Source organism: Tympanuchus pallidicinctus, unplaced genomic scaffold (assembly GCF_026119805.1).
Source record: "Tympanuchus pallidicinctus isolate F22 unplaced genomic scaffold, pur_lepc_1.0 scaffold12, whole genome shotgun sequence".
Classification (NCBI taxonomy): domain Eukaryota; kingdom Metazoa; phylum Chordata; class Aves; order Galliformes; family Phasianidae; genus Tympanuchus; species Tympanuchus pallidicinctus.
In genome coordinates, this window is record NW_026294637.1 from 17,494,551 (window position 1) to 17,509,496 (window position 14,946).

General features: G+C 49.0%; 1 long non-coding RNA gene across 1 annotated transcript; it reads left to right on the forward strand.

Annotated features, from left to right (window-relative positions):
- Positions 1 to 8,120: 8,120 nt before the first annotated feature.
- LOC128075616 (uncharacterized) lies at positions 8,121 to 13,791 on the forward strand. The gene is made up of 5 exons (XR_008203922.1): positions 8,121 to 8,197; positions 8,529 to 8,610; positions 9,159 to 9,252; positions 10,049 to 10,223; positions 11,059 to 13,791. It is a non-coding gene; the product is annotated as an uncharacterized LOC128075616 (long non-coding RNA).
- The last annotated feature ends 1,155 nt before the right edge of the window (positions 13,792 to 14,946 follow it).

Below are 14,946 nucleotides of genomic sequence, written 5' to 3' on the forward strand. Positions count from 1 at the left end.
TTGTCTGGCCTCACACCCAGGTGACAGCAGATGAGAGAGCGGGGTGCTGCCACTGGATTTCTGTGCTTGCTTCCATCAGTGCTTCCTGCAGAGCCTGGGCGATTATTATCTCTGTAAACGACTGAAAGAAGTACAGTGATAAAAGGATTAAGCCAGACATATTTTATTTTATTTATTTATATCTTGCTGTTCCTCCTCCCATCCCCCTTAGCAAGCTGTGGAGCATATTGTGCTGCAGCTGCTGCTGCTGATCCAGGGAAGAGTGGTGATATGGGACTAGAGGAAGGAACAGGGTGGGCTGGGAACAGGCAGGGAGCAGAGGCATGTGCTTGGGCAGGGGGTGCTTATGAGCCCTGGTTCATAGTGTGTGGGGCTGAAGCAGGAGAGACAGATCCCATAGCAAGAGGGCTGCACTTGCAGCCAAGGTAACTTGCCCTTTTCCTTGGTAAGACGTCTCCTTTTGATTTACCATCTTCAAGAACGTGACTGGGAGCCCACAGAAATGGGGTCTGAACCCGGAGCCGCTCAGAGACAGTGCCTGAATAGGTTACAGACCTGAAGGGCGGCCCAAGTGTCTCCAGACAGCAGCATAGAGGCCCCATGTGCAGTCCTCGCCTGCCTGTGGTGCACAGGCATGCTGCAGTGGCACAGCACTGTTTCCTGGAGCAGATCCCATCAGGCTGTTCTCTGCAGCAGATCCCTGCAGATGCTCCTGGAAACAGCCTATTCCCAGCTGAAGTTTATTTCAGGTCTCTTTGTGTGTCTGTTAAATAAGCGACAGCCCACAGACGCGTACAGACAACCCAGTCCTGTCTGGGAACTCACAAAGCCCTGCCTGCATCTGTGGCCTCCAGATTTTCATCATAAGGGCTGCTGCTGTGGGTGGCTGGTGAGACTCTCAGCCCTCCTGATGGCATCAGAGTTGGATGAGGAATAAAGCAAGATAGAGGCTCAGAGTTGCACAAGGCAATTTACCCGGAATGTTTGGTTTTTGATATTGCAGCTTTCTCCCAGCTCCTTGGCATGGAGGGTACAGTGCCTGATTGCAAACTCTTACTGGATTGAGCCCTGGAGGAACAAAACTAGAGATTACATTCCTGGCAAGGAGTCCTCTCCAACACTCATTTGTACCGAGGTTGTATCTGTTCTAGTAAATATAACAAGCCAGCATCCATCCTCTGGTCCTGATGGGGAGTGGTGTGGTGTGGTTTGTGCTGATACATCTAAACTTTGGCATCTCTCATGCAGTTCACTGCTGACAGCCCCTGGCTTATGCCATCCCCTGAACTGTGTCCAGGGCTGTCTGGGAGAGTGGTGGCTGGTGTGGGCCAGGGAGCATGTGGACAGTTAAATGTCTTGGATGACCATGATACGGTGACTGAAGCCAGCGCCTTGGTCCTGTTTTAGTTACCAATATAGATCTCTCCTGTGATGCTCTCAGAATAAAAGGAGACTCAGAGCCCGGCAGGCAGGCGTCCTCTGGAGTGCTGGTCACTAGCAGTGTGGGGCCGTGGCAACAGGGAGCAAGAACGGGATGAAGTTGGAAGGGAGTGAGGGAATTTGGATGGAGAGGGAGGAGTGGTTTGTATCAGGCTGGGAAGCCTCAGTAAGCAGGAGCAGAGTCAGGAGGACCCTCTCAGTCTTTTTTTTTCCTCTATAGCTTCTGTGCTGGAATGATTGCACAGCCTATATCAGCAGGAGGAACTTGGCACCCTCCATCTCGCTGAGTGCTGTGCGGAGACAAATCAGCTGCTATATTTGTATGACTAAAGAGACCCAGGAGCACAATCGTTCAGGAAGTGAAACAAAACGATGGCAGCATTTGGGCCAATACCTTCAGCAGTCCTAGGAATATCAGAGCTCTTCAGGCAGATGAAGTAGCAGCTAAAGCTACCCAACATGATGTTGTGTTCCTCTGCCCCCTGGGACCATGAACTAGCCCTGAAGGGATGGCAGCTGTGCATCAATACTCCTGCAGGAAGCTCTGTCCCCCGAGGCGGCATTGCAGATATTTGCCTGAGAGGAATATGGTGGCAGGAGGCTCTTTCCTTAAATCCTGCAGTTTGTTCTGCCCTGTGTTGCAGCTACAAAGCAGTTGATGTTTGCTGGGTTGTTGTGCTTTCTGACCTCTGCCTTCATCACTAAACCTAGATTACTAAACCCAGAAAGGACATTTCTTTGGGTTTATGATCAGCAACACAAGCCATAGATGTGATGTACCCCACCAGCACGTCTTCTGTTAAAGACAGTGATGTGTTTTCTCCTGTCATCACCCCCTCTAGTAGCCCAGGAGCTCAAGATGCAGAGGTACACTGCCTTCACAGCCAGTCCCACAGGTAGGCAGAAGCAACAATTTTATATTTCAGGCAAGGTATCTGGGAGATGAAGTTACATCAGAAGGGTCCTTTATGGCATCCCATCTGTCCCTGGGGAATACAAGCCAGGTGAGAATGCCGTTCCTCACTGGAAGGACACCTGAGAGATGGGCGCTATCTCACAGCCTGATACAACTCCACTTGAAGTCAGTGATGCCCCCAGGCAGGCTCCTGCTATTGTGGCTCTTTCCCACAAACCCCTGTCCACATCTGTTTTTGCCTGTCATTGTCAGCTCCTCCATTTCTACCTTCCCTTCCACCTGTGCCCACAACAAACAGAGCAATCCAGCATGGCCCAGTTTAATATTCCACAGATCCTCCTGGGCTGATAAATGAGAACAAGAGAGGGAAAAAGGGGTGGGAGCCTGGTGCATGGGGGGGATATAAAGCCCTGAGCCTGTATTCAGAGCAGCAGAGATAACAATAAGCGAGAATAATAGTCTAACAAGTCGGAAATGTCACACGCGATCTGGTGCCATTAACACAACATGGATCTGAAATATCACATAATTAGTTTTGTGCCTGTTGTTCTGGCTTGGAGAGAAAAAAATATTAAAGGGAAGAGATCTGGGGGGGCAGGCAGGGAAGTGCCAGCAAAGTGAACTCATAAAAGGGCAAAGCCTACAGCATCTAATGTTTTTGGAATAAAATAATGAAGCTCTATCTCCTTACCCATGTTTGAGGCAGAGATTTTATCTGGCGGTATGGGATAAAAAGAAATGAGAACTTGAAAAGGGTAGATAAAATTGTGATTGATCTCTCTAGGACTGCCTTGCCTCCTTTCAGGCAAGCTTGTGGGCCTTATGAATTGCTCTACCACCGAGACACATGATCCCACTCCTTCCCACACCACCTTGGTAAAAGATGAAAAACTCAATATTTTCAAGGCTTTTTTTCTGCATCTCTTCATTACTCAGTGCCCAAAAGCCACGTTTAAAAGCTATGAGGTGACTCAGAAGCTGCTTGTCCCCTGAGAGTATGCCTAACGTCCATGTATTCCAGTGACCTCTGCTGCCGCTGAGCTGTGAGTCCCCATGCCTTCACATGTGCTGCTCAGAAGGGAGGCTTGGTCTGAGCACAGAGCTCCCAGCAGAAGGGCACTAAGCAGAATTTCTCTTGTATATTCCATTTTAAGTGCTCCCTTTCCCACATGTGTTTCTTTGCAAAAAGCCCATTCGCTCTGGTGATCAGTGGGACAGGAACAGCAAGCCCTTTGCTCCTTCCTCCAAGTTGGAATGGCTTACATTGAATCAAGCGTGGATTTCTTCACCTGCTCTGGCACAGATTTCCTTTCTCCAGCCCATGGCCCTTAGGAGGCCTCGGTCCTGCTTGTGCAGACGGGCCCTAATCACCCTTTGGTTCTTTTCCAGCAGTGTTAGGGGAGAAGCCAAAGGACCCAGCATGCAGACACAGGCCCTGGATCTGTGAGGTTGTCCCAGGGCTGGTTTGAGAGGGCAGGTGGCCCACGGTGCTCCTTTCCTTGGTCTCTCCCAGTCCTGGTGAATACAGAACGGAGGAGATGTGCTACCCATAGATTTGGGCACAGGTAACAAAGCCTCCTGTCAGTTTGCTATGTGCCAATTGCTAATCACTTTTAAACATATTCTGGGAAAGAGGTACTGTAAAGCAAAAGCTACGCTCCTGTGCCAAAGACACGAATTGCTCTGTCCAACTTCTGTCTCTGGAGAGTGCCTGTAGAATGGGGATTCAATTAATTCAGTCCCGGCGGATCCATCACTTTGCCCGCTAACGGCCGGGAAGTGACAGCGAGTGCGACAGGAATGTTGATCTATTGCTCGCTGCTCTGGCCAGCCGTGGCAGGAGGCTGCTGTCACCGTGCTGCTGTCAGCTCGAGAGCCAGAGCCCTTCGCACATGAAATAGAGGGTTTGCAGAGGGCTGGGACGCAGCTGCCTCTGGGGTGGAGCGCAGCGGCGATTAAACAGCAATCCGCACTCCGCCTTCACGTGGGAAGCGAACAGTATTTCTGCATGTTGTTAAGGCTGAACAGAAGCGATAAACATTAGGGCTGGGAGAGAAGCGCGCTTCCCTCTTGTCAAGAAGGTCTGCAGCATGGGTTCTTCCTTCAGCTCTGAAGTGAACGTTACAAATTCTGATGAAGCATATGTTCTTCCAAAATTAAACATTTCATTTCTGTTTCAGCCTTTGCAGCTTGCCAGTAATTTCGAAACACAAAAACAATGATTTTGTTTGGAAAAGTCATTTTGAACAAGGCATTTTAGAATGCTTTGTTTCCTTTTAAAAAATGGAATGACGATTGAACAGTCTACACGATATTAGTATTTTCTGAAATGTCTTGATTTAAATGAAAATTGATTTTTCTTGGTGAAAGCAGTGCTTTGATGAAAGTTTTTTTTCTCTGTACTAGTAAGATAGGCAAGGTCTGTATTATGTATTGGCCTCTATGCAGAGAGTGAGACATCTGCTACTGCAAGGGGCAGAGGGAAGCCTGCAGGAACAATGCTATCAAAAAGGCCTTAAGTGCAACTCTGTCATTTGTCTGTGTAAATAATTAAATTTCTTCAAGCAGTTTGCAGGGAATTTTATCAGAATGATGCAAGTTGAGTTAGTGCTAAGGCCTTTCCTTCCTTTCTATGACGCTCTTTGCAGTGCTGCCACACCTCCAGAAGGACGTGCCCCACATTGGGAGCAACCCTTGGAGCTGTTCTTCCTTTTGGGGTTTTCAGGTTCTCCAGCACTAGATATAGGCTGCAAGATGTGCTTGCCAGTATCTCAGGTGATGTGTCTCAAAGAATTAAAGGAAGTGTAACATTATCCATCTGGCTGGCAGCCCTTCGAGGAGCGGCTCTTTCCTCCTGGAGCTGTGAGGATTAGAAGCAGATCCAGACAGGCAGGTTAAGTGCTGTGCCTAAGACTCCAGGACCTGAGGGCAGGCAATTCCCTGAGCTCACAAAATCATGACTTGGCAAAACCGTGTTAGCTGCAGAGCCGTTCATGCTCTTAACCTATTTCTCCTAGGCCAATTATGCTGAGCTTCTACCAAGGGCAGTAATGGCTGGGCACACTCCCTTGAACCAATGATGTAGGTGGATGGAGAAGACGAGCGGCCTGCTAATGAGGAAACGGCTGCTTAGTAGTGATGCATAGCTAATGACCCCTGTCTCCAGCAGTCCACAACCAGGCGGAACAAAAAATCTATTTCCACCAAGTGCTTCATTACCGTTCAGCTACACTCCGATGAACAGCTTGGTTTGGTGGAGAGGGAAGGAAGAGTGATGTGACTGGGATGTAGCTGTTGGAAGGGAAAGTAGCATGGCTTTCCTGCTTCAGCCTGGCCCAGCCCCTCTGCCTCTCTGGGCATTTGTGGGAAACATGGGAATGCCAAAATGGAGAGGGTTCAGAGGTGGGTGCCTGTCACCTCTTCCGCCTCCTGTAGGCTAACACCCTTCTGGGCTTGGGAAAGGAATGGGAGCTCTGAGAAGCAGGTAAACCCCAGGATAAAAGGTTTGTAGTCACTGTTGGTCCTTGGCTGTTGAAACCACTGCCAGATGCCGGCAGGCCTGGGCTGTACACAGGGCTCTGCTGCTTCTCTGAGAGTGGTGAGGAGCTGCTGAAGTGCTGGGCAGGCAACTGGGGGCACTGATATGAGCACAGTGGAGGCACCAGGTTGAGTCCCTGTGTGCCAAAGCTCAGGTGTGCGAGGCTGCATTGGGTTCTCTAAAAGGATTGGGTTTGTTCTGTGTTTCTCAGTTTCCTGGGGTGTGAAGCTGGGGAGAGCATAGGTGGGCAGGGTAGAAAAAAACTGCTGAAGGATTTCTTCCTATCAGCAGGTTAAACTCTTGTCATGCAGCTCCTGCACCTCTCCCCTCCTGCTTGGAATTAAAAATACATTTCTTAACACGTTAGTGAGCAATTCAGGCTTTCTGCACTAAAGAGCCCATCTTCTGACCAGGTCCTGTGACATCTACCCGTGTCACTTGATTTGGCCTCACCAGGCTGCTGTGGTTGGTAAAACGTATTGAGATGCCTCCAAGATGCTAAAGAAATATGAATGGTTGCTGTTAGGCTAATTTATTACTATTTAGCAGAGAACAAATACATTTTAAAAGGATAATGGCAAATTAAAAATCCTATTAAGCAAATTTGCTTACCTAGTACTTAGTAACAACTTGGGCTTAGATCCCACAGTCATTTAAATGCATGCAAAACTTTACACAGATATGCGGGCCCAGAGAAATCTTGAATCTCAGCGGGATCAAGAACATGGATATTAAGTATGAAATAATTATTAACCTTGCTGCCAAATTAGTCTTTCACTCTTGGCACCACTAGTCTCCCGACTCTCTGCTTTTGCTTGGAAAATGAAAATCGATGGGGTCAGGTTTACTTCTGTTTCTAGTCAGCGTCAATTCAGTAACCTCAATGCAGAGCTGGTTTTGCAGGAGAGTGTGGTATCGATCCTGTTTCTGATCTGCAGCTCTTGACATCACAGAGAAACCCGTGCTAGCCTGGGAGGCTGCTCTTGTCTGTACCACTGAGTTGGGAGAGCTGTGCTCACTTTCTAACTAGGGTCTGTGAGATGAGCCGCTGTGCCCCAAGGCACAGTGCAGGGAGCTGTCTGGCTGCTGTTGGCCAGTGTGAAGGGCTGTGCTGCCACGAGCTGGCTGGCCGGGGGCAGCCCAAAGCTGGATTTGCTATGGAAAGGTCAGCCTGAAACTTCGCTGTCTTTGGCTGTCCCTCACGTGTGTCACCACACCACACAGCTTGGTGTCATCTGCAAACTGCTGAGGTGCCCTCCATGCCAGTGTCACTGATGAAGAAATTAAAGAGCACCGGTGCCAGGGCTGACCCCCGAGGGACACCACTCGTCACTGCTCTCCACCCGGACGCCGAGCCATTGACCACCACCCTCTGGGTACAATCTCACAGCCAGATCCTCATCCATTGAACGGTTCACACATCAAATCCACCTTTCCACTTCTGAGAGAGGGGTGCTGTGGGGGACTGTGTCAAAGGCCTTACTGAAATCCAGGTAGATGACATCAGTGGCTGCTGTTATGCCATCATAGAAGGGCACTGTGTTGGTACGACTTGCCCTTGATAGCTGTCTCATAGCAGCTCCCTCCCTTTCACGTGCCATAGCAGAGCTTCCAGGAGGATCTGCTCCAAGATATTGCCCAGCACGGAGGTGAGGCTGACATGTCAGTAGTCCCTGGGTTGTCCTTTCTACCCTTCTTAAAAACAGGTGTCAGATTCTGTATTCCAGCGTACCCTTCGGGTCTGCCCAGCAGCAGCTCAGCTGTGTACGATTCCCTTGTTTTTGAATGAAGGGCAAACAAATTTAAAACTCCATGAATGATTAGAAATCAGTCTAGCTTTTCTTCGCTTTCTAGTTTGTATTGTAAATCAAAGCAGTAATCTTTCCATGCTTCTGGGTCAGAGATTGGCATTTCGTTATCATCAGCTGCAGCTTTCATGTGTTTCTGGTGCAGATAGGAGCTGCCCTTTTACCAAAGTGTTTTGCTGATCCGGTTGCGTGTGGGTTTGCTCTTGGCATGGGGTAAGCATCACAGAGATGGCCAGGCTGCAGAGAGCTGCCACACCGAGACCCAGCACTTCGGTGGACGTGCAAGAGTTGTCCCTCTGCATCTGGCAGCACAGGTGACAGGGCAGCCAGCTCTGCCTGCCCACGCAGCCGTGGGCCCGTCTCCCCCAGGAGTGCTCATTACCAGCTCTTCATTAGCAGCTGCTGTGCTGAGGAAGGCCTGCAGGGAGGCTGGAGGCAGTGCAAGCTCCAGGCAGTGCTGGGGAGTGCCTGTGCTGTCCGTGTTCCCAACTTGAGGTGCTGGTGAGCCCTGTGCGCGTTCTTGTTGGAAATGACGTGTGCTATAATTCCTCTGGCAAAAAATATGCTGTGAGTGTGCTCCTCAGGAACAGTGGGGAGGTCAGATGGTGGCTTTTGGAAATCCTTCCTCACTATTCGTGCAATCGTTTCTATTTCTGTGAAAATGCAGCTTCTGTGAGCACCCTAAATTTGAGCTGAATTTGAGAGTTTGTTTCAGCTGAGGTGTAATTCTAATAGTCAAAGCTTCATTCTGGACCGACCACGTTTCCCTGGAATTAATCCTTTCTTTTGAAGTTCTTGAGACTGATGTTTTGATGCTTTGATATAGGAGCAGTGCTTTGCAGTTGGGGCCCACCTGAAGCCTGTGTGGAAGGGAATTGGGCTCATTCAGCAGTGAAGGATTCATCCAGGTGTGCCTGTGTATTTCCTATATAGAATCATCACAGAATGGCTCGGCTTGGAAGGGACCTCAAGGATCTCCAAGCTCCAACCCCCCTGCCACCATGCTGGGCTGCCAACCTCCATATTCTAATACTGCCCAGGGCCCCGTCCAACCCGGCCTTGAACAGCCCCAGGGATGGGGCATGCACTGTTCCACACATGCTGGTGGTCACTGCCTTCTGATTAAACAGCAGTGACCACCCAGTCAACAAGAAGGTCCCACTGCAGAGCAGGAGTAACTAGTGAGAAGTGTGCATCAGCACTCCTTTCCACAATGCAATTCTTATCTAAATGCAAGGCTGCTGGGTTGCTCTAATGGCAACAGCGTGTCTGACTCGAGTTGTGATTGAATTTGGTACAAATCAGCGCATACAAAGGGAGGCATCTTGATGCATAAGTAACATCTTTCTACGAGAAGGAGGCTCCTCTTCTATTTTTATTTTGCCACAAGCATCTTTGTGAATTGTAACATGCTTTTATTGTGATAAATCTGTTGGGCAAATATTGTTCCAAACAGGCTTTTCATCTTCCCTGACAGCGGGAGGTCCTACCCTCAGTGTGTGGGGAAGTGGGAGCTGCTGGTGCCTGGGCGTCCTCGGCCTGGTGCTGCTGTGAGTCATGCCTTGCCCTTGTCATTCCCCTGCTTCCTGAGCTGCTCGCTCATCTTTCTGAGCTCAGGATGTGGCTGGCTTTATTTGGAATGTTACAAGCAACCCTGCCTGAGTTAATTGACCAAGACAAATTTTGTTAAAAAACCTTGACATTAATAATGAGAAATAAGAGCTGGGAGGTAAAACACATGCTCTTTAGGCAGGCATTAGCAGTGCTCCCACCCTTCCAGTCTCCTCCTGAGGTAGTATGGCAGAGAGCTTAGGTCAGTTAGTTTTAAAATTAACTTCTAGTCCTCAAGGCAGCCTTTAAATAGTGCTTGAGTGTGACTGTTGCTAGTCTTTTCAGGCAGCCCGAGGATGTGAGCTAAGGAAGGATGGAAGAGCAGAGTGGTGCAGGAGATCCATAGCCATGAGGGTGTGAGCCAAGCAGGGATGAAAGAACAGAGAGGTTCAGGACACCCAGAGAAATCCGTAACCACTGGTGACTGCTCTCACAACTGACCCAGGGCAGATCCTTCATCTCAGTATTCCTCCCCCAGGCCATACAAACTGAGCAGGGATGTGGAGCTCCAGGTAGCACCAGGAGTGGGGACGTCCCCTCTTAACCAAGAGATGGTCTCCCTGTGCAGCCCTACCCTTTGCAGCCCCAACCTGTCTGCTTCTCGCCTGGGAGATGTGATGCGAAGGGATGTTGTTCCTGCTCCTCTCTCCTTGAACGCTGCCATGCTGCTGTAGCCATGCTCAAAAAACAAAAAAAGCCCTTTGAGGAAATGTTATCCCACTTTTCTGCTTCTAGTCCCGAACACATTAGTGATGAAAACGTGCACATGAAACAGCAACAAAAGGAGTATCTTAATTTGCTTCTGGGAACAGAAGTCTGCACCTTAGGATGGCTCCAAAGTCACGGTGCTGCCCTGCTCCCTGAGGACGCCGTGCTCCCGTGCCTTTCTGTGAGGATGTGGGCCTTGCAGGTGATCCATCAGCTCGTATCTTTTCTGAAGTGGCAGGGCTGCAGCCGTACATCTCTGATCGATACCGCCCAACCTTGACATGGAATCAGTCACTCGTAGCCTGCTCATTACTGCTGGCTAACCGTTCGCCTGCAGCAGCCCCTTAATAGCCTTCCCCGACTGCTGCCGAGTCACAACAAGAGTGTTTAGCAGCCTTATTTACATGCAGCATTTCACCAGTCTCTGCTTCCTTGTGCTCGCAGCCCACCATCTGCTCCGGAGCCTCAGAGGAGATGGGGAGTGTGGAGCAATGTGGAGCGTGATGCCAGCCTTGTCCCCGTGGTGATCGGGGGCCCTTCCTGCTGGGGGCTCCTCGAGGCTCAGCCACAGCCTCTGTTTGTCCAGGAGACTTTGGCATTGTGCTTTGCTTTTATTCTCGAGCTGAAGTAATTTTAATCGCAGTGATTTTAATCCGCTGTGTGTTTCAGCCTTCTCTATGTTTACAGTTTCCAAGGGTGGGAAAGGGTTCAGGAAGTTCTTCCTAGAGAGCAGCTTTAAAATGGCAATTTATTATTTATAAGCTGGGGGATGGATGAGGTCTGGGAATGGAGTTCCTGCGAGTCTATTAGCCAGGCAGGTTGTGCTCTGTGTCACTGCAAAGGCTCTCCTTGATATCCGCAGCAAGGTCTTAGACTTGACTCCTGACCTTGGTCATGAGCCATTAATGATCTCTGTAGAAAGAAATACACTGACACATGCACTTTGGGGGATATATGGTACATCTGCTAGCATGCCATCGATTTACATGAACAAACTCAGAGTACATCTTTTTTTTAACTTTTTTTTTTTTTTTAAGTGACTATTTCTTAAACTGAAGAGTAAATTTCAGCCTTGGCCTCTGTTTCATGGGAAGAAACAATTGCACCCTTAGGAGCAAGGATGTGGATGATGGCAGGAAGTGATGTGTAGTGTGGGCAGTGTGGTGGAGAAGAACCTGACCTGGTGAGGAGGGCAGGGCAGCCTGTGCATGCCTGCTGCTTGCTGGTGGCGTGGGAGCCCCATGCTCTGGCACTGCAAATGCCCAGAGCCCAGTTGCAGCCCTGCCTCACGCTTCTGGCATTATTACTTGGGGTTAAGCTGATGTCACTGAAGTACGAAGCATAATGTGAGGAGATCAGCACTGTGCTCAGCGTGGAACTGCTCCTTTCTGGGACCCCCATCCCCAGTGCTGCGGACTGATCCAAGGAAGGAGCTTGAAAATGTAACTTCTAGCTTCAGAACCTTGCAGATGATCTTTAATGCATCAAAATGGGATTTGGGAAGAATTTAAAACAATTTTGGAGGTTGAGGTCGGCATTGCTGTGAACTGATTTAGGAACATCCTTCTCTCCATGAATCTCCTCCTGTCTTTCCTTGACTATCAGGCACCACTGAACGGGCATACAGCTGCTTTGCCCAGCCAGAGCTGGCATCTTCACCTTCTGCCCCAGATAAGAGTTAGCTTCTGCCTCTGGACCTCTTTTTTGCCATTTACCTGCCTCAGCCCCCATCAGATTTGTGTCTGCATAGTGCTTTCAGGAATGTGGCTCCTCCACTTCATCTGGGACTCTCTTCCCACATCAGTTGCTAATGAAGGAGAGTGTTGTGTTTCAGGGTAAGATTTGTTTCTCCTCTTGGCTGCAAGAGATGAATATACAGTTCACAAGAGAGGACTTTGTGTTATGTTCTCTCCATGTTCTCTTGCATACGAATGTGGCTCCAGAGACAGACGACAAGGGCAGCCTGAAATGGCTTTGCAAACTGCCTTCTGCAGCTCAGCTGAAGTTATTTATCCCACTTTCTTCTTTAAAAATAAAAATTTTAAAAAAGAGAGAGAGAAAATCCCTCTCTCCTCTAAGCTAGAATTAGCAGTTGAATTTTCTTTTGTGGGCATCCTGATGGAGCTGTAGGTGTCCCTGTTCACTGCAGGGGAGTTGCACTGGATGGCCTTTTGTGTCCCTTCCAACTCGAACCACTTTGAGTCTGTGATTCTAAAAAGTGGGAGTTTCTCTGTGGGGTGAAGTATCTTGAATGCATCTTGACTTGTGGGATCCTGCACATTTCTCTGGATTTTGTTTTCCTTAAAAAACAAGGAAGGATGGGTTTTGCTTTTTTTTTTTCTTCTTCTTCTCCCCCCCCCGCTCCCACCCCACTAATCATGCTGACCTTGCTGATGAGGCTGGAGACTTGAGAGGGAAATCAAATGCACCCAAATTCTACTGGTTGGTTTTGTATTCTGATTCCAGAGTCAGAAACTGAGCCATCAAGTTCTTAGGCTTCCAGTCTCCTTCACAGTCCTAGCAGCTGGAATCGTGCTCCTACCTGCAGGCTGGGTACACTGAGATCAGTAGAGATGCACCAGCATAGATAACGTAGTTCTGGGATATAGTTGTCATCTTTCATCTGAGGCCAAGGTCTGTGCAGTCCTGGTGGTGCAGGGAGATGCATGACATCAAGGTCTGAGAAGCTGTCTAGTCCATCTCCTTCTCAGCCTGACCTCAGCCCCTCCCGCTGCAGTAATCCAGATGCAATCAGTCTGGCACTTTCAAATATTTATGAATCCTTGATGGATATTTTTTTGAGGTTTGAAGTTGTAGCTTTCATGGAATCTGGTTTGATTAGCTAGAAAGTCAATATTTTCATTGTGCTGTGTCTGAGGTGCATTAATTCTGGCGCAGACAGCAGCAATATCAGTGCTGCAGTACTAATGGCTCTCTGCCTTCACCGACTGGTGCTTATGTAGTCTGGGATGAGCTTGGAGCGTGTGGAGATGCCTTGACGAGAAGCTAATAAGGCAGTCCAGCTCATGGTGGAAATTGGCCAAGGCAGGCAAGGAAAAGGCCCACAGTGATGTTTGGGAATCTGCAAGATGAGGCATTGAGACTGCCTTTCTTTGTAAGTCATGTCTTCCAGCACATCCAAACAAAGGAGATTGCTCTTTACCAGAACTCCCATTAACTTGTCTTAAAAGAATGTGACACCTTCAGCAGAGTGAATCAGAACCTCGTGGGACCAGACCTTTATTCTTCTCAGCTGATGCAAATACCAGATTGATAGGTGAGCAGAGTTATCCTTGTCTTTACAGATGAGGAAACTAAGCCATAGGGGAATTGTATGATCTCAGCAGAAGCACAAACAGAATCTCTTTCTGTTACTTTATGCCACGACAGTCATTGCCAGAACTGGAGAGCCCACTTCTCCTTTTCACCTGTCTCACATTTGTCCTGCACCGAGCAGCTGCCATGCTGATGTAAAACGGATGAACAGGCTGACCAAGAGCATGCCAGCTCTCTGCTGTTAGTGCTGTCAGTGGCCAGAGCTTCCTGTGCTCTCAGGGTGCGTATCTGGGCACCTTGAGTTGCACATTACAGTGAACGTGTCAGGGGCTGGGTGCTTCACTATCCTTCCAGGGTTAAGTGCCTGCAGCACAGCTCTGTGTTCCGAGGAATTTCCATTACATCCACATGCCATGGTGTATTTCTGTCAGATTAGGTAGCCCAAAGACGCCCAGCTGTTTGCAGCAGGTAATGTTTATGATGACTTGTGTTCACCAGAGGGGCTGGGCTGGCTGCTGTGTGTGGATGAGAGCCCTTGTGTGAGGCACAGTGGTGCTCTGTGATGATTGAGCGCACCGTGGCCAGCGCTGCATCCTGGAAGGCAGCCTTATATCTGCCAGGGGGTCCGTGGGGAAATGAAGGCTGAGGCTGTGAGTCTGATTTCTCCTAGATCTCTGTAGGCAGGACACCAGCCTGCTGTGGTGGTGCTAACAGGATTACCCGGCAGTTAGGGATGCAGAGCGTGTTGCAGCTGAGCTCCCTGCACGCTGCAGGCTTCAAGGTAAGGCCTGTCACACTGCTGCAGTCTGGCTGAGAGGTGAGGGAAGGTGTGAATAACTGAGGTGTTGGCACTGTTTGCAGGCTGGGGTGATCTGAGATCCCGGTGTTAATAGAAAGCGTTGATCACAGGTTCTCTGACATGGTAGCTTAAAGGCAACAAGGGATGCAAGGAGGTGTAAGCTAAAAACTGAACTGACTGTGCCAATAGCATCACTAACCGCTGGCTTTCAGCACTCAAAGTACAATTTTTGTGGTGAATTTACATATTTTCTATCTTACATTCAGCTTCCATTGTGGCCTGCTAGCTGCAGGCTCATCTTGGCAAAGATCTAGGCAGCCCTTGTGGTACTGGCATCCATGTGAGTGACAGGAGTGATGACAGTCCAATTACAAACTTCATAGGCTTTCTGGTCGTGTTAAGTGTGCAGCAGTAATAACCAAGCTCTCCTCAAGGAGGAAATGCAGTGGCAGGCTGCAGGGCCTCACTTGGCTGATGCAAGGGTGTCAGATGCTGTGTTTCTCCTTAGCCTGGAGGGATGTTCAGATGGGCACGTACCGCCCATGGTATGTACCAGTAAGATGGCAGATCCTCATAGTTTCATGCTGACCACAGAGATGCTAATGCCCTCGATGGCTTGATCTTGCTCCTGTCATTGTGGTGTCTGATAAATAATAGCCAGTTCATCTTATGCTCTGTCTCTTCCCGTGACCTTTCTTAAATTTAGTCAAGTTCCCTATACACAGATCGTGTTGTCCTTCGTAATGAAGAGAGCTGCCCTGGAATGACCCCAGCTCACACTGATTTCTGCCTCAATACTTTATTCCTGACTTTATCATGGAATAAGACAGCGTTCAATCATGCTCCACAG